General features: G+C 46.1%; 1 long non-coding RNA gene across 1 annotated transcript in view; it reads right to left on the bottom strand.

Moving 5' to 3' along the window:
* The window catches only part of LOC141086010 (uncharacterized), a 28037-nt gene extending 10421 nt beyond the window's left edge, over positions 1–17616 (bottom strand). Inside the window, exon 1 of the long non-coding RNA XR_012231471.1 lies at positions 17478–17616. This is a non-coding gene — a long non-coding RNA (uncharacterized lncRNA). The remainder of the gene's footprint in view (positions 1–17477) is intronic.
* Between the last annotated feature and the right edge of the window lie 9640 nt (positions 17617–27256).

Below are 27256 nucleotides of genomic sequence, written 5' to 3'. Positions count from 1 at the left end.
ATGAATCATCTGTGATCCCCTGATAACTTGTCTGTATACTCTTTTGCGAACTTTGTTCTCGGGACAACTCTTCGGATGAGTTCACACGTGGCGTTTTTTTCGCGTTTCCGCGGCGGTTTTAACCGCGCAATTTTGCCGCGAAAACGCGAAAAATAAGCATCCCATGCATTCCTATGGGATTCCGCAATGCTGTGCTAATGCTGCGGTTTTTACCGCGGCGGAATCGCTTCGCGGTAAAAACCGCAGCATGCTCATTAATTTGCGGAATCGCGGCGATCCCGCACCCATAGGAATGCATTGTTCTGCTTATTTCCCGCATGTGGCTGTGCACACCATGCGGAAAGTAAGCAGAACAATTGAGGATGGTACCCATGGTCCGGAGGAGAGAAGACTGTCCTCCGGGCTTTGGGTACCATATCCCTGTAAAAAATAGAATTTAAAATAAAAAATATTGTTATTCTCACCCTCCGACGTCCCGCGCAGCCTTCCCGCTTCTCTCCACGCTCTCGTTCCCAGTAGTCCTTTGCGAAAATGCTCGCGATGACGTCCCTTCTCGCGGGATCGCGAAGTCTCGCGGTCATTCGCGCGACGTCATCGCGAATTACCTCGAGACGTCGCGATCCCGCGAGAACTGACGTCATCGCGGGCATTTTCGCAAAGGATTACTGGGAACGGATGCGCGGGACGTCGGAGGGTGAGAATAACACAATTTTTTTTTTTTTTTTTTACATTCTATCTTTTACTACTGAAGCTGCATAGGCGGCCTCAGTAGTAAAAAGTTGGTCACACTCGTCAAACACCATGTTTGACGAGTGTGACCAACCTGTCAATCAGTTCTCCAAGCAATGCTACAGATCGCTTGGAAAACGCTAGCATTTTGCAAGCTAAATACGCTTGCAAAATGCTAGTTTTTCCGCGGGAAAATCGCGGGAATTTAAAATGCGATTTTTCCCGCGGACTGGAATTCCGGAATTCTTGCGGTAATTTCCGCGAGAGTTCCGCTACGTGTGCACTTAGCCTTCATCTACACAATCATTACAAAAAGGCCAGATTCAGATGAGCATATCAAAAATAGTCAGTTTTTCATCTGGATTGTCATCCATATCAAACCTACGTGTCATCTGTATGTCCACTTTTTACACCAGTTTGGCATCTTGAACGCTTTCAAAATGTACAAAACCAAATACAGTTTTCTATGTTAATAGTTGAAATGTATCAATTCAGATGATCCGTAAGGGATTTTTTTTTTTTTTTTTGCACAACCATAGACTAGAATGTGAGCATCTCATCTGATATACAGAACAGAATAGTGCATGTTATGGTTTTTCTTTTTATAAGGACACATGTCAGTGTGAAAAAACTATCATCTGATCAGCCCTATGCATAACATTGGTCAGGGTGTGATCAGTGTGCCCTCTGACTATAAGGCTATGTGCACACTTTGCAGATTTAAATGCGAATCCGCAGCGTTTTGGGCCGGACAGATTCACTTCAAATCCGCACTGTAGTGCACAGACAATGTTAATCTATGAGAAATGGAGATTTGTTGTGCAATCCGCGCAGATTTGCAACATTTGTTTTTCCGCAGCATGTCAATTGTTTTTGTGGATTCTGCAGCGTTTTTGCACCCATTGACTTCTATTGAGTCAGGCACATCCGCAGCAAAACCACAGATGTAAAAAAAATCTGAAGATTTGCTGCGGGTGGGTGCAAGAAGCGCTGCAGATCCCTAACCCTAATTCTCACGCAGCATTGCCGTAAAGTAAGAGGATGAACTCAGGTAACCTCTTCATTGATGCACTGCAGGAGCCATTGTCTCCTGTCAGTGCATCGTGGGAGACCCTGTTGAGCAGTGGCATATAATAATAATCTTTATTTATATAGCGCCAACATATTCTGCAGCGCTTTACAGTTTAACAGTTTCAAAACACAAGTCATAAGTAACAACGTTAACAATACAATAATTAAAGCAAAATAAGACGACCCTGCTCGTGAGAGCTTACAATCTACAATGAGGTGGGGAAGATACAAAGCACAGGTGTGTATTTACAGTGATGTATTTACAATGATGGTCCAACCATCTTGAGGGAGTGAGGGATGGATGGAGATTGGGCTACTCATGCACACTTTCACTTACACATAGAATGATTTTGATTAGTGAACAAGATAGGCCGCTCTGAACAAATGTGTTTTGAGGGAGCGCCTAAGACTATGCAAATTGTGGATAGTCCTAATTTCTTGGGGTAGAGCATTCCAGAGGATTGGCGCAGCACGGGAAAAATCTTGGGAGTTGGAGGTACGGATTAGTGCAGAGGTTAGTCGAAAGTCGTTTGCAGAGCACAGCAGTTGGTTAGTCCGATAGACAGAAATGAGGAAGGAGATGTAGGGGGGTGATGCACTGTGGAGAGCTTTGTGGGTGAGAACAAGTACTTTGAACTGGATCCTATAATGAATAGGCAGCCAATGCAAGGACTGGCGAAGAGCAGACGCGTCCGAGTACAGATTAGCCAGATACATGACCCTGGCTGCTGCATTAAGTATGGACTGGAGAGGCGATAGTCGAGTAACGGGGAGGCCAATTAATAGAGTGTTGCAGTAATCCAGGCGGGAGTGGATCAATGCTACAGTGAGGGTTTTTGTTGTTTCCATGGTGAGAAAAGGGCGGATTCTAGTGATGTTCTTTAGGTGTAAGCGGCAAGAGCGGGCAAGAGATTGTATATGGGATGTGAAGGAGAGATTGGTGTCAAATATAATATCCAGACAGCGCGCCTGCTGCCGGGGTGTTATTATAGTGCCGCCCATGGAGAGGGAAATGTCAGAGTTAGGGAGGTTAGTAGAGGTTGTTTCAGATAGAGAGCGGACATGATGTTGGAGACTGCGGACAGTCACTAGCGTTCTGTTGTACAGCGGGGGTAAGGTCGGGGAATGACGTATATAGTTGTGTGCCATCAGCATAAAGATGGTACTGAAAGCCAAATCTGCTGATAGTCTGTCCATTTGGGGCCATGTAGAGAGAGAAGAGAAGGGGGCCAAGGACTGAGCCCTGAGGTACCCCGACAGCGAGAGGAAGAGGAGATGACATGGAGCCAGAGAACAAAACACTGAAGGAGCGGTCAGAAAGATAGTAAGAGAAACAGGAGAGAGCAGTGTCCTTAATGCCTAGTGACTGGAGCCTAGAGAGTAGGAGATGGTGGTCAATAGTATCGAAAGCTGCAGATAGGTCAAGAAGAATGAGCAGAGAGTGGTCACCGTTACGTTTTGCTGTCAGAAGGTCATTGGTCACTTTGATGAGTGCAGTTTCAGTCGAATGTAGGGGGCGGAAGACGGACTGTGAAGGGTCTAGGAGGGAGTGACTGGAGAGGTAACGGGTAAGACGGGAGTAAACTATGCGCTCCAAAAGTTTGGAGATGAAGGGGAGATTGGAGACTGATCTGTAGTTGTTTGTGCAGGATGGGTCGAGAGTGGGTTTCTTTAGTAATGGAGTAACGATGGCGTGTTTGAAGGAGAATGGGAAAATGCCAGAGGAGAGGGAGAGATTAAAGTTTGTAGTTAGGTGAGTTGTGACGACTGGAGACTGTAGGAGATGTGAGGGAATGGGGTCGGTAGTGCATGTGATCGGCCGAGAGGAAGAGAGGAGTCTGGAGACTTCTTCTGTTATGGGATCAAATGTGGAAAGTGAGCCAGGGGAGATGCAGGAAGGGATGGGAGTCACAGCACTTGGTGGTTGGGAGCAGATTTCCTGACGGATATTATCTATTTTTTCTGTAAAGTGGGAGGGCAGGTCATCAGCACAAATGTCTGTGATAGGGGCTTGTGCTTTTGGCCTGAGGAGGGAGTGAAAAGTGTCAAAGAGTTTCTTGGGGTTGTTGGCTAGTGAGAAGATCAGGGTTTTGAAGTAGGTCTGTTTGGCGAGGTGAAGGGCAGCGTTATAGGTTCTTAACATGAATTTGAAATGGATGAAGTCTTCTGGTGTGCGGGTTTTTCACCATAGGCGTTCAGCACTCCTAGAGTATCGCTGGAGAAGTCGAGTTTGCGGTGTGAGCCAGGGCTGTTTTATCCTGTGCTTGGAGGTTCTGAGGGTGAGGGGAGCTACTAGGTCAAGGGTGCTTCTAAGAGTGTTGTCGTAGTGATGAACAGCCAGATCAGGACAGGAAAAAGAGATTAGAGACAGTGATGAGTGTAGGGAGTCTTAAAGTGTCTGAGGGTTAATGGCTGGTAGATTTCTGCATGTGGTAGGTAGGAGTGAGCTGGGGTGGGCAAGGATTTGTGAGCGTGAAGGAGTATGTTGTGGTCACAGAGTGGAAGTGGTGAGTTATTTAAGTGGGAGATTGAACAGAGCCGGACAAAGACCAGATCAAGGGTGTTACCGTCCTTGTGTGTCTCAGAGGCTGAGAGCTGCGAGAGGCCTAGAGAGGTGGTTAGTGATAGAAGCTGGGATGCAGATGTGGAAGTAGGGCTGTTAATGGGGATGTTGAAGTCTCCCAGGATAAGAGTTGGTAGTTCTGAGGACATGAAGTGCGGCAGCCAGGCAGAAAAGTGGTCAAGGAAGTGGGTGGGTGAGCCTCGGGGCCGGTATATGACCGCTACTCTGAGGGAGAGTGTCACGGTCACGCGTGGCTGGACACAGCGCCCCCAGAAGGGCGGATTTAGATGACACGCGTGACCCTGGATACACCGCCTCCAGTGGGGCAAATTTAAATAAAACGTGCAGCTGGATACGCCGCCTCCAACAGGCGAATTTAGGTAATACACGTAACATGTAAATCTGGAAACCCCGCCTCCAGTAAGGCGAATTTAAACAATAAGTGAAAACCTGGGTAACAATAACAATGGTGGCCCTGCGATAGGGAACGGGGAAGTGGAGACCTCCTGCACTCCCCTGAGTCAGTGTCTCTACACTCCTAACGTTCCCTAGGCCGGTTCCACACCGGGCGACGATCAGGAACCTAAAAACCATGACTCGCCCTGCACCTAAACCCTCACTAGGGAAATGGTCGGTGCGGAAACTAATCCCACCACTGCACTAAACACACATAAGGAAAAGTGACAAAACAGGGGAACACCACTTAGCTTTGCTCTGTTGCTTATGCTCCCAGCAACAGAGCCCACCACCTGCGTGCATCTTTTCCTCCAACCGGATCCATCACCATTGTGCAGCCTTGGAGCAAACAGAGTCCACCACCTGCGTGCAACTGTCCAGAAACAGAGTCCAGAAATTGAGTCCAGCTTTTCTGCCAAAAAGTCCAGCATGCTTGAGTCCAGCTCTCAGCAACAACATCCAGCATTTTGAGTGCAGTTCTACACCATAGCTGCCACTCCACCAATCCATGCACGAACTCCTTGCTGACACCATAGCTGCGACTCCACCACGCCATGCCAGCCCTCCTTGCAGACACCATAGCTGCTACTCCAGGAATCTCACTGAGCTGCCCGTGACTCTCCTTTAGCTCCATCCTTCACCCAGGCTTGCTTGCAAATGAAGACCTATCACCAACAGTGATTGACACACCTAATACTCTTTTATACAGCAATCACACCTGTTACTTAATCATATGTACCAACTAAGGTAACCTAAGTGCAATGACCCTAATGGCCACCGGGGGGAAAACTACAACTGAAACCACCACAGTGCAATGACCCTAATGGCCACCTGGGGCAAAAACCACCTTTGGCACACAGCCAAAGGAAAAAAAGGTTACTTTGTGCATTTAAACTGTCAGATCCAACCAGGATCATGACAGAGAGGGGACGGAAGAGCCTGATGGTGTGGACCTCAAAGGAAGGGAATGAGAGTGATGGAACTCGGGGGGGGGGATGACGACCTGGAAAGTGCATTATGGGGACAGGAGTATGCCGACTCCACCACCATGTCTTTTTGTGTGTCTCAGGGAATGAGAGAATTGTAAGCCACCATAGGAAATGGCAGCAGGAGAGACAGTGTCAGAATCCTGAATCCAGGTTTCAGTGAGGGCCAACAGATTAAGAGAGTTGTTCAGAAAGTAGTTGTGCAGGAAACAGACCGTGGATTCCAAAGGGCACAATTAAAAGATGGAGATGAGGGAGTGCAAGTAATATTAATAAGATTATTATGGTTTGATATGAGGTAGGGTAGGGGTTGAGGTTGGGGGATGGTGGACCAGGGTTGGGGGAGGTGTCCCCTGCAATCAGGAGTAGGAAGATTAAGAGCAAATAGTTGTTGGATTTGCAAGCAGTTTTTTTCTGATGGGCTGAGGCTTCTCAGGAAGGTGAGGAGTGCATGGGAGGTGTACATGGGAGAAGGAAGTATAGAGGGGCTGATGTGTATGAGTCGTGATGGAGGAGGTTTGGGGCGGTGAATGTGGATGGCAAGGGAACACAGGAGGATAGAAATAAAGCACATTAAAAGGGAGAGCAAAGTGTGGGTTACCTGATTCCTACCCTGATTAACTGTCAAGGATAACTGTCGTTTTCTTGATGCATTGCTTATGGGATGCTTGCGTGCACCCCTCTCTGCGTGCTTCTCCTTAGGAACTACTACATATATAGGCCACACTACAAGGTCAGGAGAAAAGGATTGTGGGAGCTGGTTTGGTATAATTTGGCAACTGGGGCCAGCACACCAGGGGGTGGTTAGATGATCAAAGGCAGGAGACCAGGCTGCATCTATATGCTACAGCACCTCACACCTGATAAGATCTAGAGAGGCCCCAGTCACGGATATAAAACAGTAAGTATTAAATACAGTGCAACAAATGAATTATACCAAAGCTTTAGCAGGCATATTAAAATATGTTGCAAAATGGTAAAGCAGCAGAAGACAGACAGCAAGCTGAAGTATGGAGTTGTACCATTTGGATATATTGCAGCAGAAATGACAGCCAGCAAAGGTGGGGAGTTCTACTATTCAGGCTGCTTGCTAAGGCCTGTTTCACACTTCCGTTTTTGTGTCCGCCAAACGGATCCGTTTCCGTTTTTTTGACGGAAACTGATGCAAACGGATCCGTTTTTAAAAAAACGGATCCTTTTTTTGACGGATCCGCGGTAACCACTAATGGAAGTCTATGGGACAAACAAAACGGATCCTGCAAAAAATGGCGGATCCGTTTTTTTACGGAAACCAACGGATTTTGACGGATTTGAAAAAACGGAAGTGTGAAACAGGCCTAACAGTGAATGGAGTGAATACATACATCACCCGATGTCACTGTTCTATAGGGGAGATCGTCGTGGGACACTCGTTATTAAATGGACTACGTTGGAACAGGGAGTGTTTGTTTATTATTTTTCAGGAGATCGAGGGCGTTGCATGGATTAGGCGTCTAATAAATATGGCAATACTGTGTAGTGTTTTATTTCATTAAAAGAATTTTTTCTGGCTATATTTTTGTTTAACCCTTAACAACAATAGGATTAGTAATAGATTGGTGTCTTATTGACGCCTCTCCATTATTAACCGGGCTTGATGTCACCTTACAATACAAAAGGTGACATTAACCCCTTATTACCACATACGTCACCACTACAGGGCAGTGGGAAGAGAGAGGCTAAGTGCCGGAATTGGCGCATCTTACAGATGCGCCATTTCTGGGGGCGGCTGGGGGCAGATGTTTGTAGCCAGATGAGGGCCAATAACCATGGTCCCTTCTTAGGCTCTGAATATCTGCCCCCAGTCGTTGGCTTTCCCTCTCTGACGCAGAAAATTGCACAGGAGCCCACGCTATTTTTTTTTCCCAAAATTAAACATATTGTTCATTATCAAACATGGGCCTTGGTTACACACACACACACACATATATATATATATATATATATATATACACACTCACTGGCCACTTTATTAGGTACACCTGTCCAACTGTGTGTTAAGACTTAATTTCTAATCAGCCAATCACATGGCGGCAACTCAGTGCATTTAGGCATGTAGACATGGTCAAGACAATCTCCTGCAGTTCAAACCGAGCATCAGTATGGGGAAGAAAGGTGATTTGAGTGCCTTTGAACGTGGCATGATTGTTGGTGCCAGAAGGGCTGGTCTGAGAATTTCAGAAACTGCTGATCTACTGGGATTTTCACGCACAACCATCTCTAGGGTTTACAGAGAATGGTCCGAAAAAGAAAAAAAATCCAGTGAGCGGCAGTTCTGTGGCCGGAAATGCCATGTTGATGCCAGAGGTCAGAGGAGAATGGGCAGACTGGTTCGAGCTGATAGAAAGGCAACAGTGACTCAAATTGCCACCCGTTACAACCAAGGTAGGCAGAAGAGCATCTCTGAACGCACAGTGCGTCGAACTTTGAGGCAGATGGGCTACAGCAGCAGAAGACCACACTGGGTACCACTCCTCTCAGCTAAGAACAGGAAACTGAGGCTAAAATTTGCACAAGCTCATCGAAATTGGACAGTAGAAGATTGGAAAAACGTTGCCTGGTCTGATGAGTCTCGATTTCTGCTGCGACATTCGGATGGTAGGGTCAGAATTTGGCGTAAACAACATGAAAGCATGGATCCATCCTGCCTTGTATCAACGGTTCAGGCTGGTGGTGGTGGTGTCATGGTGTGGGGAATTTTTTCTGGGCACTCTTTGGGCCCCTTGGTACCAATTGAGCATCGTTGCAACGCCACAGCCTACCTGAGTATTGTTGCTGACCATGTCCATCCCTTTATGACCACAATGTACCCAACATCTGATGGCTACTTTCAGCAGGATAATGCGCCATGTCATAAAGCTCGAATCATCTCAGATTGGTTTCTTGAACATGACAATGAGTTTACTGTACTCAAATGGCCTCCTCAGTCACCAGATCTCAATCCAATAGAGCATCTTTGGGATGTGGTGGAACGGGAGATTCGCATCAGGGATGTGCAGCCGACAAATCTGCGCCAACTGTGTGATGCCATCATGTCAATATGGTCCAAAATCTCTGAGGAATGCTTCCAGCACCTTGTTGAATCTCTGCCACGAAGAATTGAGGCAGTTCTGAAGGCAAAAGGGGGTCCAACCCCTTACTAGCATGGTGTACCTAATAAAGTGGCCAGTGAGTGTATATACACATACATACACACACACACACACACACACACACACACACACACAAAAACACCGTTCAAAAGTTTGGGATCACCCAATTTTGTGTTCTCAATGAAAACTCATACTTTTATTAATCAAATGAGTTGCCAAATGAATTTAAAATCTAGTCCAGGCATTGACAAGGTTCAAAAAAAGGTTTTTATTTGAAATAATAAATTTCTCCTTCAAACTTTGCTTACGTCAAAGAATGCTCCCTTTGCAGCAATTCCAGCATTGCAGACCTTTTGCATTCTAGCAGTTAATTTGCTGAGGTAATCTGGAGAAATTTCACCCCATGCTTCCAGAAGCCCCTCCCACAAGTTGGTTTGGCTTGATGGGCCCTTTTGCATACTATACGGTCAAGCTGCTCCCACAACAGCTCAATGGGGTTGAGATCTGGTGACTGCGCTGGCCACTCCATTACAGATAGGGAAGAAGCAGGCAGCTGTTTTGGAGGTGTGCTTTGGGTCATTGTCCTGTTGTAGGATGAAATTGGCTCCAATCAAGCGCTGTCCACAGGGTATGGCATGGCGTTGCAAAAGAGTGACAGCCTTCCTTATTCAAAATCACCTTTTACCTTGTACAAATCTCCCACTTTACCAGCACCAAAGCAACCCCAGACCATCACATTACCTCCACCATGCTTGACAGATGGCATCAGCCACTCTTCCAGCATCTTTTCATTTGTTCTGCATCTCACAAATGTTCTTCTGTGTGATCCAAACACCTCAAACTTGGATTCATCTGTCCATAACACTTTTTACTAATCTTCCTCTGTCCAATGTTTGTGTTCTTTTGCCCATATTAATCTTTTCCTTTTATTAGCTAGTCTCACATATAGCTTTTTCTTTGCCACTCTGCCCTGAAGGCTAGTATCCCGGAGTTGCCTCTTCACTGTAGAGGATGACACTAGTGTTTTGCGTGTACTATTTAATGAAGCTGCCAGTTGAGGACCTGTGAGGCATCGATTTCTCAAACTACAGACTCTAATGTACTTGTCTTGTTGCTCAGTTGTGCAGCGGGGCCTCCCACTTCTCTTTCTACTCTGGTTAGAGCCTGTTTCTGCTCTCCTCTGAAGGGAGTAGTGCACACCGTTGTAGGAAATCTTCAGTTTCTTGGCAATTTCTCGCATGGAATAGCCTCGATTTCTAAGAACAAGAATAGACTGTCAAGTTTCACATGAAAGTTCTTTTTTTCTGGCCATTTTGAGAGTTTAATGGAACCAACAAATGTAGAGCTCCAGATTGTCAACTAGCTCAAAGGAAGGTCAGGTTTACAGCTCCTCTAATCAGCCAAACTGTTTTCAGCTGTGCTAACATACTTGCACAACGGTTTTCAAGGCTATTTTAACCATCCATTAACTAACACAAAGTACCATAAGAACACTGGAGTGATGGTTGTTGGAAATGGACCTCTATACACCTATGAAGAGATTGCATTACAAATAATAATAATACTTTATTTTTATATAGCGCTAACATATTCCGCAGCGCTTTACAGTTTTGCACATATTTTCATCACTGTCCCTGATGGGGCTCACAATCTAAATTCCCTATCAGTATGTTTTTTGGAGCTAGAATAGTCATCTACCACTTTAACTATGTATAGAGTGTATTTCTGAATCATTTACTGTTAGCGTCATTGGAAAAAACTGTGCTTTTCTTTCAAAAATAAGGAAATTTCTAAGTGACCGTAAACTTTTGAAAGGTAGTGTATATATAACGTGTGCACATACCCTAGCACACATATATACAGTGGGGCAAAAAAGTATTTATTCAGTCAGCAATAGTGCAAGTTCCACCACTTAAAAAGATGAGAGGCGTCTGTAATTTACATCATAGGTAGACCTCAACTATGGGAGACAAACTGAGAAAAAAAAATCCAGAAAATCACATTGTCTGTTTTTTTTTCATTTTATTTGCATATTATGGTGGAAAATAAGTATTTGGTCAGAAACAAAATTTCATCTCAATACTTTGTGATATATCCTTTGTTGGCAATGACAGAGGTCAAACGTTTTCTGTAAGTCTTCACAAGGTTGCCACACACTGTTGTTGGTATGTTGGCCCATTCCTCCATGCAGATCTCCTCTAGAGCAGTGATGTTTTTGGCTTTTCGCTTGGCAACACGGACTTTCAACTCCCTCCAAAGGTTTTCTATAGGGTTGAGATCTGGAGACTGGCTAGGCCACTCCAGGACCTTGAAATGCTTCTTATGAAGCCACTCCTTCGTTGCCCTGGCGGTGTGCTTTGGATCATTGTCATGTTGAAATACCCAGCCACGTTTCATCTTCAATGCCCTTGCTGATGGAAGGAGGTTTGCACTCAAAATCTCACGATACATGGCCCCATTCATTCTTTCATGTACCCGGATCAGTCGTCCTGGCCCCTTTGCAGAGAAACAGCCCCAAAGCATGATGTTTCCACCACCATGCTTTACAGTAGGTATGGTGTTTGATGGATGCAACTCAGTATTCTTTTTCCTCCAAACACGACAAGTTGTGTTTCTACCAAACAGTTCCAGTTTGGTTTCATCAGACCATAGGACATTCTCCCAAAACTCCTCTGGATCATCCAAATGCTCTCTAGCAAACTTCAGATGGGCCCGGACATGTACAGGCTTAAGCAGTGGGACACGTCTGGCACTGCAGGATCTGAGTCCATGGTGGCGTAGTGTGTTACTTATGGTAGGCCTTGTTACATTGGTCCCAGCTCTCTGCAGTTCATTCACTAGGTCCCCCCGCGTGGTTCTGGGATTTTTGCTCACCGTTCTTGTGATCATTCTGACCCCACGGGGTGGGATTTTGCGTGGAGCACCAGATCGAGGGAGATTATCAGTGGTCTTGTATGTCTTCCATTTTCTAATTATTGCTCCCACAGTTGATTTCTTCACTCCAAGCTGGTTGGCTATTGCAGATTCAGTCTTCCCAGCCTGGTGCAGGGCTACAATTTTGTTTCTGGTGTCCTTTGACAGCTCTTTGGTCTTCACCATAGTGGAGTTTGGAGTCAGACTGTTTGAGGGTGTGCACAGGTGTCTTTTTATACTGATAACAAGTTTAAACAGGTGCCATTACTACAGGTAATGAGTGGAGGAAAGAGGAGACTCTTAAAGAAGAAGTTACAGGTCTGTGAGAGCCAGAAATCTTGATTGCTTGTTTCTGACCAAATACTTATTTTCCACCATAATATGCAAATAAAATGAAAAAAAAACAGACAATGTGATTTTCTGGATTTTTTTTTCTCAGTTTGTCTCCCATAGTTGAGGTCTACCTATGAAGTAAATTACAGACGCCTCTCATCTTTTTAAGTGGTGGAACTTTCACTATTGCTGACTGACTAAATACTTTTTTGCCCACTGTAATATGCACACCTGAACATGGCCCAAGAAGCCTGCAGACACTGCTCCAGCAGGTGTGGTTACAATACAGCTACTATTCAGGACTGCTGGAGGAGAGCTGCTCTCTGTCCTCCTGTGGCTCTATCATCGCCCTCCTCTCGTACCGCCATAGAAAAGGATATCACCGTTTGAAGGAAGGACGTTTTGTGATTCTGTTCAATGTCAACATCTCAGCACGGAGACCACAACATACATCACTGGAATTTATAATAAAATCAATTAATGGCAATTCCCTGCTGCTCTCCGCAAGCAGAATTCTTCTTCCCACATGCCATATTAATTAGCGCGAGCATGGTCAGCTTAAAATCCCGCCTGTGTCGGAGAACTGACACTCAATGGACTTTACAAAATTGCTAATGACAAGAAGCAAGAAAAACGTGAACAGAAATCAAATTACTCTTCATTTTCTATCATTCGGAGAAAACGTCTCTGACGGCTCGTATATGGCCTGGATGGTAAACACTGTATGATGCATGCTAATGCCGTAGTAATAGACACGGTCTGGTATAGGATCACAAGTGTATGCCTGGTTTCCTTACAAAAAATATGGTAAACGACATTGACAGAAAAAAAACTGAACTTTCTCATTCAGGAAAATTCAATGATACATGTGGAATCGTGGTGTGAATATCTGGAAATAGCCTGCACTCCCATAGTGTCTGCGGTATCGGGAAGTCTAAGGGGTCAGGGGGCTTAGATCCACAGAAGAATGCTATTGTATGCTCCCACGGGCCATATACGCAGTGGATTGTACAGTGTGACATTGCAATAGAAAGACCTGCTGTCTATCACAGTTGTTTCCCAAAATTTTATCCACACGCTCCTAAAAAAAAAAAAAAATCCATATTGTAAATTGATTGATCCTGCAAAGGGTAAACTTTGCAGAAAATCTGATGCATTTCTGCAACGAAATCCTAGTCACTGCTAACTTTCTGATAAACTCATAGGAACATATCATAAGTTGAGCACTACCCCCTAGTTTGTAATTACGGTAAGTCGGCTACTATAGCCATCATAATGAGAACTCCATGATGCATTTTTCTACGAAGAGATGACAAAAGCTGAGATGGAGGGTAAAGCCCCCATTACACACTGTGATATCGCTAGCAATATCGCTTTAAAGTCACCGATTTTGTGACGTAGCATCGATACTGCTAGCGATATCGCTGCATGTGATACTTACCTCCGACCGGCTCCCCCGCTGCTCATCGTTGGTCGCGCGAGAAGCTCCTGGATCATTTCTCGTCGGCCGCTTCCTGTGGCGCCGACGAGCGAGGCATAGACGCGGGCGGGAGGACGTCAGGATCGCCGCGTCTGACAGGTAAGTAGCGACCCCCGACCCCAGCGATGTCGCTGGTGAGATCTGCCTGTGTGGCAGCTCACTAGCGACCACTTAGCGATGCACCAGCGATCCATATCGTTGGTGGGATCGCTGGTCCATCGCTATGTGTAACGGTACCCTAAGTCAACAGGATCCATCAACGCTGATAGTATTCTTCTAAACAAAAGCCACCATACAGGTGTGTAGATGCACTTCAACAGAGGCTGTGCCATTCACCTTAAGGCCTGGTTCAGATGATCATAAAAATTTGTCAAACTTTTATCCTGAAAACACAGACGATTTTCATCTGTGTTGTGATCCTCATTTCATCTGTGCGTTGGTTTTTTACATCCTTTTTAATGATCTAGGAGCAAAAGAGTAAACCAAGTGTCTCATTGAACAAAACATTGAAAATTTGGGTCCATGGCTGGGAAATCCTCCAGATATCAATCCCAATTGGAACATACGGTCAATCCACTACTAGCGGGTAGACAAACAAATCACAGAAATTGTGATAAACACCAAGCACTGATTATACTATACAAGAATTAGCAGCCATCAGTCAAGCTTTGGCCCCTGAGCCGATATCCATCTCCCAGAGAAAAGGGCCGAAGTCATGAAAAATATGGGACAACACTGGAAATAATAAGTCTAAGCATAAACTTGATGCATTTGTCTACACAAATGTAAAAACATATGAAATGCTGATAACTGTACTTCAGCAACCACAAAACATCGGAGCCAAAGATCTAAAAACACCAAAACAGCAAACTTGGTGAAAAACAAAATTTGTCAGTCTCAAAACTTTTGGCCAAATTTAAATAGCATGCAAAATATATAAGCCGCGGAGACACCATCACATGTTTCTCAACGCAAGCAATGACTAGCCAGGTCTTTCACCGGGACGGAACAACCAAGGGAAGAGGGCAGTCTCCAATGAAGGAAACCACCTATGCCAAAACATGGTATCCATCCACAGACAGCTGTTTCGGGGTATTGCCCCTCATCAGTGTGGAGTAGGAAACTGGCTAGTAGGAGCAATGCCTAGTAAAAGACTAAGAAAAAATGAGGATGATTGACCTCATGGAGATCAACATCCGACACTGCGGAGACACCATCACGTGTTTCTCAACGCAGTGATTCTAGAGCACTGCCCCCATCCCTTATGGGAAATATGTAAAACATGCAAAATATATAAGCCGCGGAGACATCATCACATGTTTCTCAACGCAAGCAATGACTAGCCAGGTCTTTCACCGGGAAGGAACAACCACGGGAAGGGCAGTCTCCAATGAAGGAAACCACCAATGCCAAAACATGGTATCCATCCACAGACAGCTGGGATGGGGGCAGTGCTCTAGAATCACTGCGTTGAGAAACACGTGATGGTGTCTCCGCAGTGTCGAATGTTGATCTCCATGAGGTCATGGAGGTTTCCTTCATAGGAGACTGCCCTTCCCGTGGTTGTTCCTTCCCGGTGAAAGACCTGTCTAGTCATTGCTTGCGTTGAGAAATATGTGATGGTGTCTCCGCGGCTCATATATTTTGCATGTTTTACATATTTCCCATAAGGGATGGGGGCAGTGCTCTAGAATCACTGCGTTGAGAAACACGTGATGGTGTCTCCGCAGTGTCGGATGTTGATCTCCATGAGGTCAATCATCCTCATTTTTTCTTAGTCTTTTACTAGGCATTGCTCCTACTAGCCAGTTTCCTACTCCACACTGATGAGGGGCAATACCCCGAAACAGCTGTCTGTGGATGGATACCATGTTTTGGCATAGGTGGTTTCCTTCATTGGAGACTGCCCTTCCCATGGTTGTTCCTTCCCGGTGAAAGACCTGGCTAGTCATTGCTTGCGTTGAGAAACATGTGATGGTGTCTCCGCGGCTTATATATTTTGCATGTTTTACATATTTCCCATAAGGGATGGGGGCAGTGCTCTAGAATCACTGCGTTGAGAAACACGTGATGGTGTCTCCGCAGTGTCGGATGTTGATCTCCATGAGGTCAATCATCCTCATTTTTTCTTAAATTTAAATAGCAGACAGCTCCAGCACTTATTCACCGTGAATATAGGCGCATAGAGTCCACCATGTTTGCAATTTTCTGACTGTCACAAGCTTTATAATGGCCATCTGTGTCCCTGATGTGGGGTCACTATGATGGGGCGCTATCCCTGATATGTGTGTGGCTGTCCCTGACGTGGGGTCACTATGATGGGGCGCTATCCCTGTTATGTGTGTGGCTGTCCCTGACGTGGGGTCACTATGATGGGGCGCTATCCCTGTTATGTGTGTGGCTGTCCCTGATGTGGGGTCACTATGATGGTGCGCTATCCCTGTTATGTGTGTGGCTGTCCCTGACGTGGGGTCACTATGATGGGGCGCTATCCCTGTTATGTGTGTGGCTGTCCCTGATGTGGGGTCACTATGATGGGGTGCTATCCCTGATATGTGTGTGGCTGTCCCTGATGTGGTGTCACTATGATGGGGAGCTATCCCTGTTATGTGTGTGGCTGTCCCTGATGTGGTGTCACTATGATGGGGAGCTATCCCTGTTATGTGTGTGGCTGTCCCTGATGTGGGGTCACTATGATGGGGCGCTATCCCTGTTATGTGTGTGGCTGTCCCTGATGTGGGGTCACTATGATGGGGTGATATCCCTGTTATGTGTGTGGCTGTCCCTGATGTGGGGTCACTATGATGGGGAGCTATCCCTGTTATGTGTGTGGCTGTCCCTGATGTGGGGTCACTATGATGGGGAGCTATCCCTGTTATGTGTGTGGCTGTCCCTGATGTGGTGTCACTATGATGGGGAGCTATCCCTGTTATGTGTGTGGCTGTCCCTGATGTGGGGTCACTATGATGGGGTGATATCCCTGTTATGTGTGTGGCTGTCCCTGATGTGGGGTCACTATGATGGGGAGCTATCCCTGTTATAGGGTCACTATGATGGGGTGCTATCCCTGTTATGTGTGTGGCTGTCCCTGATGTTGGGTAACTTTTATGGGGGGTGCTATCCCTGATATGTGAGGCTGTACCTGATGTGGGGTCCCGCGGGTGGGTACTGTGCCCTCATCACTCCCAGCGTCACCTGGGTGGATATCATGCCCTCACCACTCCCAGTGTCAACTGGGTGGTCACCACGCCCTCACCACTCCCAGCATCACCCAGATGGGCACCATGCCCTCACCACTCCCAGTGTCACCCCCTCACCACTCCCAGTGTTAACTGGGTGGGCACTGTGCCCTCTCCACTCCCAGTGTCACCCGGTTGGGCACCATGCCCTCACCACTTCCAGTGTCACCCGGTTGGGCACCATGCCCTTACCACTTCCAGTCTCAACTGGTTGGGCAACATGCCCTCACCACTTCCAGTGTCACCCGGTTGGGCATCATGCACTCACCACTCCCAGTGTCACCCCATCACCAGGGTGGGCACTGTGCCCTCACCACTCCCAGTGTCACCCGGTTGGGCACAATGCACTCACCACACCCAGTGTCACCTGGTTGGGCATCATGCCCTCACCACACCCACTGTCACCCCATCACCAGGGTGGGCACTGTGCCTTCTCCACTCCCAGTTACACCCGGGTGGGCACTGTGCCTTCTCCACTCCCAGTTACACCCGGGTGGGCACCATGCCCTCACCACTCCCAGTGTCACCCGGGTGGGTACCGTACCCCTACCACTGCCTCTATTGCCCGGGTCTTACTTGGCAGGCGGCTTCATGGGCCTCCACTATGTGCAGGACGGTAGCGGACACTGAGGCCTCACTTTCTGGGTTAGACCGCGGACTCTCGTGTCTCTGCTCCCCGGCAGCATCCTCCCCAGTGCTGCCGTCTGTTCCCGGTCTCCCCGCTGTCACACATCTTAGTTCCCGGTGTAGGGCGGAGCAGAGAGCCGGGGGAATCCGCAGCGGGACCCGGCGAGCAGACATCGGAGCCCCCTGTGCTGCCTAGCCGGGAAGTCCCGCGGCCTCCGCCCAGGGCACAGCTACCAGCCGCTCCTGTGTGTGGTGCCGGACGCGGAGGGAGGAAGCTGACGACTCTCACTGCACCTGACAGCACAGGAACAAGATGTCAGATTCTCCAGAGGCCCTGCCCTTATTACAGGCCGCTCTCTGTAGTTCTGAGCACGGGCTCCTCCGTCAGCATCAGGCGGCCAGATATCGGACCGCAGTGCTGGACTGGCCGGCCGCTCTCCCGACCAGAGTGCACTGCGCTCCGATACATATGGCCGTCTGACTGCCTCCTTAGGCGCCCACAAGCCAGAACTAGCAGTCCTATGGCCTCGGCACATGTCCGCTCTGTCCAAAGCGCTGCCCACTGAACCGTGGTTCGGAACCACCGCGCCCAGTACACTGCACAGGTGACAGTTATCTTGCCTCAGGGCTCCACAAGATACATAGACATGCTGCGGTCTGGAAAGACGTGTCCATTTCCACGGGTGATCCGCGGCGTCTGTGGATGCATAGTGGGCAGGGGGCATGGGATTTCTGGAAGTGCTGTAACATCTGGACGCTGCACAAGTGTAGAGACAAAATAAAAGAAATATGTAACAGCTGAGATCACCAAAAAATCTCAATTGTTCATTGCAACATTAATGACAACATATGGGAGAACAAAACAAATGAAAAACATTTAAAAATTAGTTTATGGCCTACAAAAACCACATACCAGCAACAGCCTATAATGTGGCCACTGAGGACCCCAGGCACAGATGATAGGGCATATATTCACTTAGCCCAAGTTCACGTAGCGTTAATGCAGTCCATTCAACACATGCGTTAAACAGACTGCGTTAACGCTACTGTGATATTGTGATCGCGTTAGCTTCTCCATCTGCGCTAGCTGTGACGGACCCTCGAACGCTGCAGACCGTGTCCGAGGGTCCAGGGCTGCCACTAGGAATTTCGGGGGCCCATAGTGGCAAAATTTTCGGGGCTCCACCCAGCCCCGCCTCCACGCCTCAAACTGTCCACAGCTCTAGTCTACTGTAACCTATTAAATATTTGTTAAAATATGCAATACACTTTAGGTATATTTTTATTTATTTTTCAATTTTTAAAATGACCAATAATATCACATACAAGGAACAAATACCACCGCACCATGTCCAGCCAACATATTACCACCACATAGTGACCTATAATACCACATACAAGGAACAAATACCACCGCACCATGTCCAGACCACATATTACCACCACATGGTGACTGAATACTACAATACTGATCATTAATAAAAAAAACAATACTATCACCCTAAGTGGCATTATACAAAGGAGATCTGTATTTAGTATGCAGTGTCTGTGTCCAGGTAATATATTGATCAATGACATTATACACAGGAGCTCTGTATATAATGTATACGTAATACAAGGATCACTGGTGACTAGTGTTGAGCATTCCGATACCGCAAGTATCGGGTATCGGCCGATACTTGCTGTATCGGAATTCCGATACCGACTTCCGATATTTTTTCAATATCGGAATTCGGCATCGGAATCGGAAGTTCAAAGTTGATTGACGGCCTGACGTCATCATGATGCGCGGTGTGTGCGCATCATGATGCGCCGTCATTTCGGGCCTTCCGGGGGTCTCTGCCGGCCTGCCGGGGGGCTGTGTGGACTGCCCGGGGTCGGTACCGGCCTGCCGGGGGGCTGTGCCGGCCTGCCGGTGGTCTGTGCACCCTGTGAGGGTCTGTACCGGCCTGCCGGGGGGCTGTGCCGGCCTGCCCGTGGTCTGTGCACCCTGTGGGGGTCTGTACCGGCCTGCCGGGGGGCTGTGCCGGCCTGCCGGGGGGCTGTGCTGATGTCCGGGGGTCTGTGCAAGCATCGTCCGATGGGACTACAAGTCCCATCTGGCGATGCCTGCTACCATGACAGTGATTGACACATTAGCCAATGATGGGACAGTAGTAGTCCCATCATCCGGCTAATGTGTTAAATGTTAAAAAAAAAAAAAAAAAATACTACATACATACTACATACATACTACATGCTACATACATACTACATATATACTACATGCATGCTACATACATACTACATGCTACATACATACTACATATATACTACATGCATGCTACATACATACTACATGCTACATACATACTACATATATACTACATACATACTACATACATGCTACATACGTGCTACATACATACTGCATGCTACATACATACTACATACATACTAAATACATACTACATACTACATGCATGCTACATACATACATACTACATGCATGCTACATACATACTACATGCATGCTACATGCATGCTACATACATACTACATGCTACATACATACCACATACATACTACATACATACTACATACATACTACATGCTACATACATACTACATATATACTACATGCATGCTACATACATACTACATGCATGCTACATGCATGCTACATACATACTACATGCTACCTACATACCACATACATACTACATACATACTACATACATACTACATGCTACATACATACTACATATATACTACATGCATGCTACATACATACTACATGCATGCTACATGCATGCTACATACATACTACATGCTACATACATACCACATACATACTACATACATACTACATACATACTACATGCTACATACATACTACATATATACTACATGCATGCTACATACATACTACATGCATGCTACATGCATGCTACATACATACTACATGCTACATACATACCACATACATACTACATACATACTACATACATACTAGATGCTACATACATACTACATATATACTACATGCATGCTACATACATACTACATGCTACATACATACTACATGCATGCTACATGCATGCTACATACATGCTACATACATACCACATACATACTACATACATACTACATGCTACATACATACTACATATATACTACATGCATGCTACATACATACTACATGCTACATACATACCACATACATACTACATACATGCTACATGCTACATACATACTACATACATACTACATGCATGCTACATACATACTACATACATACTACATACATACTACATGCATGCTACATACATACTACATGCATGCTACATACATACTACATGCATGCTACATGCATGCTACATACATAGTACATGCTACATACATACCACATACATACTACATACATACTACATACATGCTACATGCTACATACATACTACATATATACTACATGCATGCTACATACATACTACATATATACTACATGCATGCTACATACATACTGCATGCTACATGCATGCTACATACATACTACATACATACTACATGCTACATACATACCACATATATACTACATACATACAATACATTCATACAATACATACATAGACATACAGTACATATAACATAGAGTAACATACTTACCAATACTTGTCACATTGTTCCCCGAAGCCATTGTCTTTTCCGGAATAAATATTAACATAACAAACCACAAAAATACTCACCCACGATCCGAAGCAGTCCACGAGTGTGTCCCACGACGATCTTGGGTAGAGAACTGCAGCATCAGATGATGCTGCCGTTCTCTACGGGCTGCAGGAATCCAATGACGGAAGGTAGGTATCCTTCCGCACTGTATTCCTCCGCCACTTAAAAAAAAAAAAGTCCCTAGTCTCACTTTATGCCATTGCTGTGTGGGAATTTCCCACGCAGCAATGGCATAAAGTGAGACTAGGGACTTTTTTTTTTTTAAGTGGCGGAGGAATACAGTGCGGAAGGATACCTACCTTCCGTCATTGGATTCCTGCAGCCCGTAGAGAACGGCAGCATCATCTGATGCTGCAGTTCTCTACCCATGATCGTCGTGGGACACACTCGTGGACTGCTTCGGATCGTGGGTGAGTATTTTTGTGGTTTGTTATGTTAATATTTATTCCGTAAAAGACAATGGCTTCGGGGAACAATGTGACAAGTATTGGTAAGTATGTTACTCTATGTTATATGTACTGTATGTCTATGTATGTATTGTATGAATGTATTGTATGTATGTAGTATATATGTGGTATGTATGTAGCATGTAGTATGTATGTAGTATGTATGTAGCATGCATGTAGTATATATGTAGTATGTATGTAGCATGTATGTAGTATGTATGTGGTATGTATGTAGCATGTAGTATGTATGTAGCATGCATGTAGTATATATGTAGTATGTATGTAGCATGTAGTATGTATATAGTATGTATGTGGTATGTATGTAGCATGTAGTATGTATGTAGCATGCATGTAGCATGCATGTAGTATGTATGTAGCATGCATGTAGTATGTATGTAGTATGTATGTAGTATGTATGTAGTATGTATGTAGCATGTATGTAGTATGTATGTAGCATGCATGTAGTATGTATGTAGTATGTATGTAGCATGTAGTATGTATGTAGCATGCATGTAGCATGCATGTAGCATGTATGTAGCATGCATGTAGCATGTATGTAGTATGTATGTAGTATGTATGTAGTATGTATGTAGCATGCAGTATGTATGTAGCATGCATGTAGCATGCATGTAGTATGTATGTAGTATGTATGTAGTATGTATGTAGCATGCAGTATGTATGTAGCATGTATGTAGCATGTATGTAGTATGTATGTAGTATATATGTAGTATGTATGTAGCATGTTGTATGTATGTAGCATGTAGTATGTATGTAGCATGCATGTAGTATATATGTAGTATGTATGTAGCATGTAGTATGTATGTAGCATGTAGTATGTATGTAGCATGTAGTATGTATGTAGCATGCATGTAGTATGTATGTAGTATTTTTTTTTTTTTTTTTTAACATTTAACACATTAGCCGGATGATGGGACTACTACTGTCCCATCATTGGCTAATGTGTCAATCACTGTCATGGTAGCAGGCATCGCCCGATGGGACTTGTAGTCCCATCGGACGATGCCTGCACAGACCCCCGAAGCCTGCACAGACCACCGGCAGGCCGGCACAGCCCCCCGGCAGGCCGGCACAGCCCCCCGGAGCCTGCACAGACCACCGGCAGGCCGGCACAGCCCCCCGGCAGGCCGGCACAGCCCCCCGGAGCCTGCACAGACCACCGGCAGGCCGGCACAGCCCCCCGGCAGGCCGGCACAGCCCACCGGAGCCTGCACAGACCACCGGCAGGCCGGCACAGCCCCCCCAGCAGGCCGGCACAGACCACCGGAGCCTGCGCAGACCCCCTGGCAGGCCGGCACAGCCCCCCGAAAGGCCCGTACAGACCCCAGAGAGGCTGTACAAGGCAAAAACAGGGTTTTTCTTATTCCGATACCGGAAGTCCCATAGACTTGAATGGGACTTCCGGTATCGGAATCGGCGATACCGATACTTTTTTTAAAGATCGGCCGATCCATTCCGATCCGATACTTTGAAGTATCGGACGGTATCGCTCAACTCTACTGGTGACATTATACACAGGACCTTTGTATATACTGTAGTATACAATGTGTAGTGTCAGTGTACAGGTAACACACTAACTCACCAGTGACATCTCTAGGTGAAGTCCTTCATCCTTGCATTTCATTCATCCAGCACAGATCGCCATCACGTCTTCCAGCCAGGCCTTGTCTCTGCAGGAAATAACACAGTTATCTAGAGCTCCGCTTGCAGAACATATTACTTATTTTTTCCCAACTTCTACATTACACCACATGAAGAAAAAAAGGCGACATAGTGTCACTCTGCACAGTAACAGGACCGCCCCCCATTTAAAATAGTATCCTCAAAAAATTAAATACATCACTGCAGTAATAATATCCCTTAACCCCTACCTGACATCCGACGTACTATCCCGTCCACGGTACCCGGGCCCCTATGACCGGGGACAGGATAGTACGTCTAAGCGATCAGCGGCGATCTGTGATGTGACAGATCAGCGATCTGTCACATGACAGTTATGTCCCCCCTGGGACAATGTAATAAAGTTTAAAAAAAAAAGTGTAAAAATAATTTATAAAAAAATCGCTAAATAAATAAAAAAAAAAAATATTCCCTAATAAATTCATTTTTTGGAAATAAAAAAAACAAAACAATAAAAGTACACATATTTAGTATCACCGCGTCCGTAACGACTCACCCTATAAAACTGTACCATTAGTTAACCCCTTTAGCGAACCCCTTAAAAAATAAAAATAAAAAACAAAGCAAAAAATAATGATTTATTATCATACCGCCGAACAAAAAGTGTAATAACGCGCGATCAAAAAGACGGATATAAATATCCATGGTACCGCTGAAAACGTCATCTTGACCCGCAAAAAAACGAGCTGCCACACAGCGTCATCAGCGAAAAATAAAAAAGTTATAGCTCGTAGAATAAAGCGATGCAAAAATAATTATTTTTTATATAAAATTATTTTTATTGCATAAAAGCGCCAAAACATAAAAAAACATAAATGAGGTATCACTGTAACCATACCAACTCGAAGAATAAAACCGCTTTATCAATTTTACCACACGCGGAACGGTGTAAACGCAACCCCCAAAAGAAATTCTTGAAATGCTGGTTTTTGTTCATTCTGCGTCCCAAAAATCGGAATAAAAAGCGATCAAAAAATGTCACGTGCCCAAAAATGGTAACATTTGAAATGGCAACTCGTCCCGCAAAAAATAAGACCTCACATGACTCAGTGGGTCAAAATACGGAAAAGTTATAGCTCTGAAAATGTGGTAATGCAAAAACTATATTTACAATAAAAAGCGTTATTTAGCGTGCGACAGCCGCCAAACATAAAAACCGCCATAAATAGTAAATCAAACCCCCCATTATCACCCCCTTAGTTAGGGAAAAATAATAAAATTTAAAAAAAGTATTTATTTCCATTTTCCCATTAGGGTTAGGGCTGAGATTAGGGTTAGGGGTGTGTTGGGGTTAGGGTTGGAGTTAGAATTGGGGGTTTCCACTGTTTGGGCACATCAGGTGCTCTCCAAATGCAACATGGCGTCTGATCTCAATTCCAGCCAATTCTGCGTTGAAAAAGTCAAATGGTGCTCCTTCTCTTCCAAGCTCTGCCATGCGCCCAAAGAGTGTTTTACCGCCACATATGGGATATCAGCCTACTCAGGACAAATTGCAAAACAACTTTTGGGGTCCAATTTCTCCTGTTACCCCTGTTTTATTTTAAAAATAAAAAATTGGGGGCAAAAATATCATTTTTGTGGAAAAAAATATGTTTTTTATTTTCACACCCGGGCATTATAAACTTCTGTGAAGCACTTAGGGGTTCAAAGTGCTCACCACATATCTAGGTAAGTTCCTTGGGGGGTCTAGTTTCCAAAATGGGGTCACTTGTGGAGATTTTCACCAGTTTAGGCATATCAGAGGCTCTCCAAACGCAACATGACACCCGCAGACCATTCCATCAAAGTCTGCATTCCAAAACGTCACTACTTCCCTTCCGAGCCCCGATGTGTCCCTATACAGTAGTTTTCTCCCACATATGGGGAGTCTCCAGTCTCCAGCATTCTGCCCCCAGGCCCCCCCGGATCGCCGCTATCAAAAAAAAAAAAAACAAGTTCTCCTTACCTGGCCGCGCTCCAGCGGCAGGCGAAGCTCTGTCCCTCCACGCTGCAGCGCGCTCTAGCTGGCGACTGACACTCACGTCAGACGCCGGCGAGGTGCGCGCTGCAGCTGACGTCAGCTGCCAGCCTCCGATTGTTAACTATTAACGCGCGGGCGCTAAGGGCCCGGTTTACCTGCCGGTAGGGGCCCAGTGAGCAGAGGAAACCGGGCCCCCTCTGCCCACCGGGCCCCATACGCCAGTCAGGGCAGTAATTCCCTGATGGCGGCCCTGCGAGGGTCAGTCACAGCATGACAGCACATCGCTAAAGCATACTGCATGCGTTAGCGATGCGCCGCGTTTTGGCAGTCTGTCTATGACAGTGTTAACGGATGCGTTACATCGCGTTAATGCCGCGGTGTAGCGCAATCCGTTTAACGGACTACTATAACGTTATGTGAACCTAGCCTTAGGGGGCAGAGCATATGACCATAGACACAAAGTGCAGTAGTGCCAGATAATAGAATGTATCAAATGTACAGAAGGTTCATGATGTGCACATAGTGCACCGATGCTCAAATGTGCAAATACATGGATACAGGCAATAAAGTGCATATATAAGCCAGATCCCGTACGTACACTGTGGTGAGCAAGATTTCAATCTATGTCATACAAAAAGTAGTGCATAAAGAATAAAAGTAAATGCAAAGTCCTGGCAAATAAACTATTCAAGGAACAGCTGTAAAGAATACTTAGGCTGGAGTCAGACACAACGTATAAAAATACAGGCCATATTTTACGGTCGGAATACGCAGAAATGTTCCCTGAACAGTGATCCGTATGTCATCCGTTATCAAGGTGTGGCTCCGTTTTTTGTGCATGCTGGACTCGCCGCCGGACCCCCCCGCCGCTGCTGGACATGCCGCCAGACCCCCCGTTGCTGTGGGACACACCGCCGGACCCCCCCTCCGCTGCTGAACCCGCCGCCGAACCCCCCCCCGCCGCCGCCTGCCCACTCACCTCCGTGCAGTCACAGCCGACAGGAAAGACCGCGGCTTGCGGCCTGTGCTGGAGATTGGGTGCGGGCGCCCTCTGGTGCCGCGGCCCCCCCCATCTCCGGCAAAGGCCGCAAGCCGCGGTCTTTCCCCCCGCTGTTGCTGGACCCCCCCCGCTGCTGCTAGACCCACCGCCGGACCCCCTGCCGCTGCTGGACCCGCTGCCAACCCCCCCACCACTGCGGCCTGCCCACCCACCTCTGTGCCCACATACACACACACAAGCACGTACATACACTCACATGCATACACACACACACACATATACATGCAGATACACACGCACACAGTGTAATGTCTCCACACACACATTCATGTGCACGCACATACAAACACGCATGCACACACAGTATAATGTTCCCACACACACATACACACAAATGCGCGTACACACACAGTATAATGTATGTCCCCACATACAGGCACACGCAAGCACAAACATATGCACATACACACGCAAGCGCATACACGCCTGTACATACCCACACACAGATACGCACATACACACATGCATACACACACACTCAAACACGCATACGCATGTGTATACACACAGTATAATGTCCGCACGTACACATGCAAGCACGAACATACAAACACATACACACAGTATAATGTCCCCACACACGCAGATACACAGACGCACATAAACACGCAAGCATGCACATACACACATATGCATACACAGACACATACACACAGTATGTCCGCACACACATACGCACATACACACAAGCATGCGCATACACACAAACACGCAGATAAACGCACACATACAGTACATACACATGCACACACAAACACGCATATACACACGCAAGCATGCACGTATACACACATACGCAAGCATGCACATACAAACAAACATGCACCGCCGCCGGACCCCCCGCCGCTGCTGGACC

Source organism: Dendrobates tinctorius, unplaced genomic scaffold, assembly GCF_039654945.1.
Source record: "Dendrobates tinctorius isolate UK_male_01 unplaced genomic scaffold, ASM3965494v1 ptg000029l, whole genome shotgun sequence".
Classification (NCBI taxonomy): domain Eukaryota; kingdom Metazoa; phylum Chordata; class Amphibia; order Anura; family Dendrobatidae; genus Dendrobates; species Dendrobates tinctorius.
This window is presented reverse-complemented; position numbering and strand designations above follow the sequence as displayed.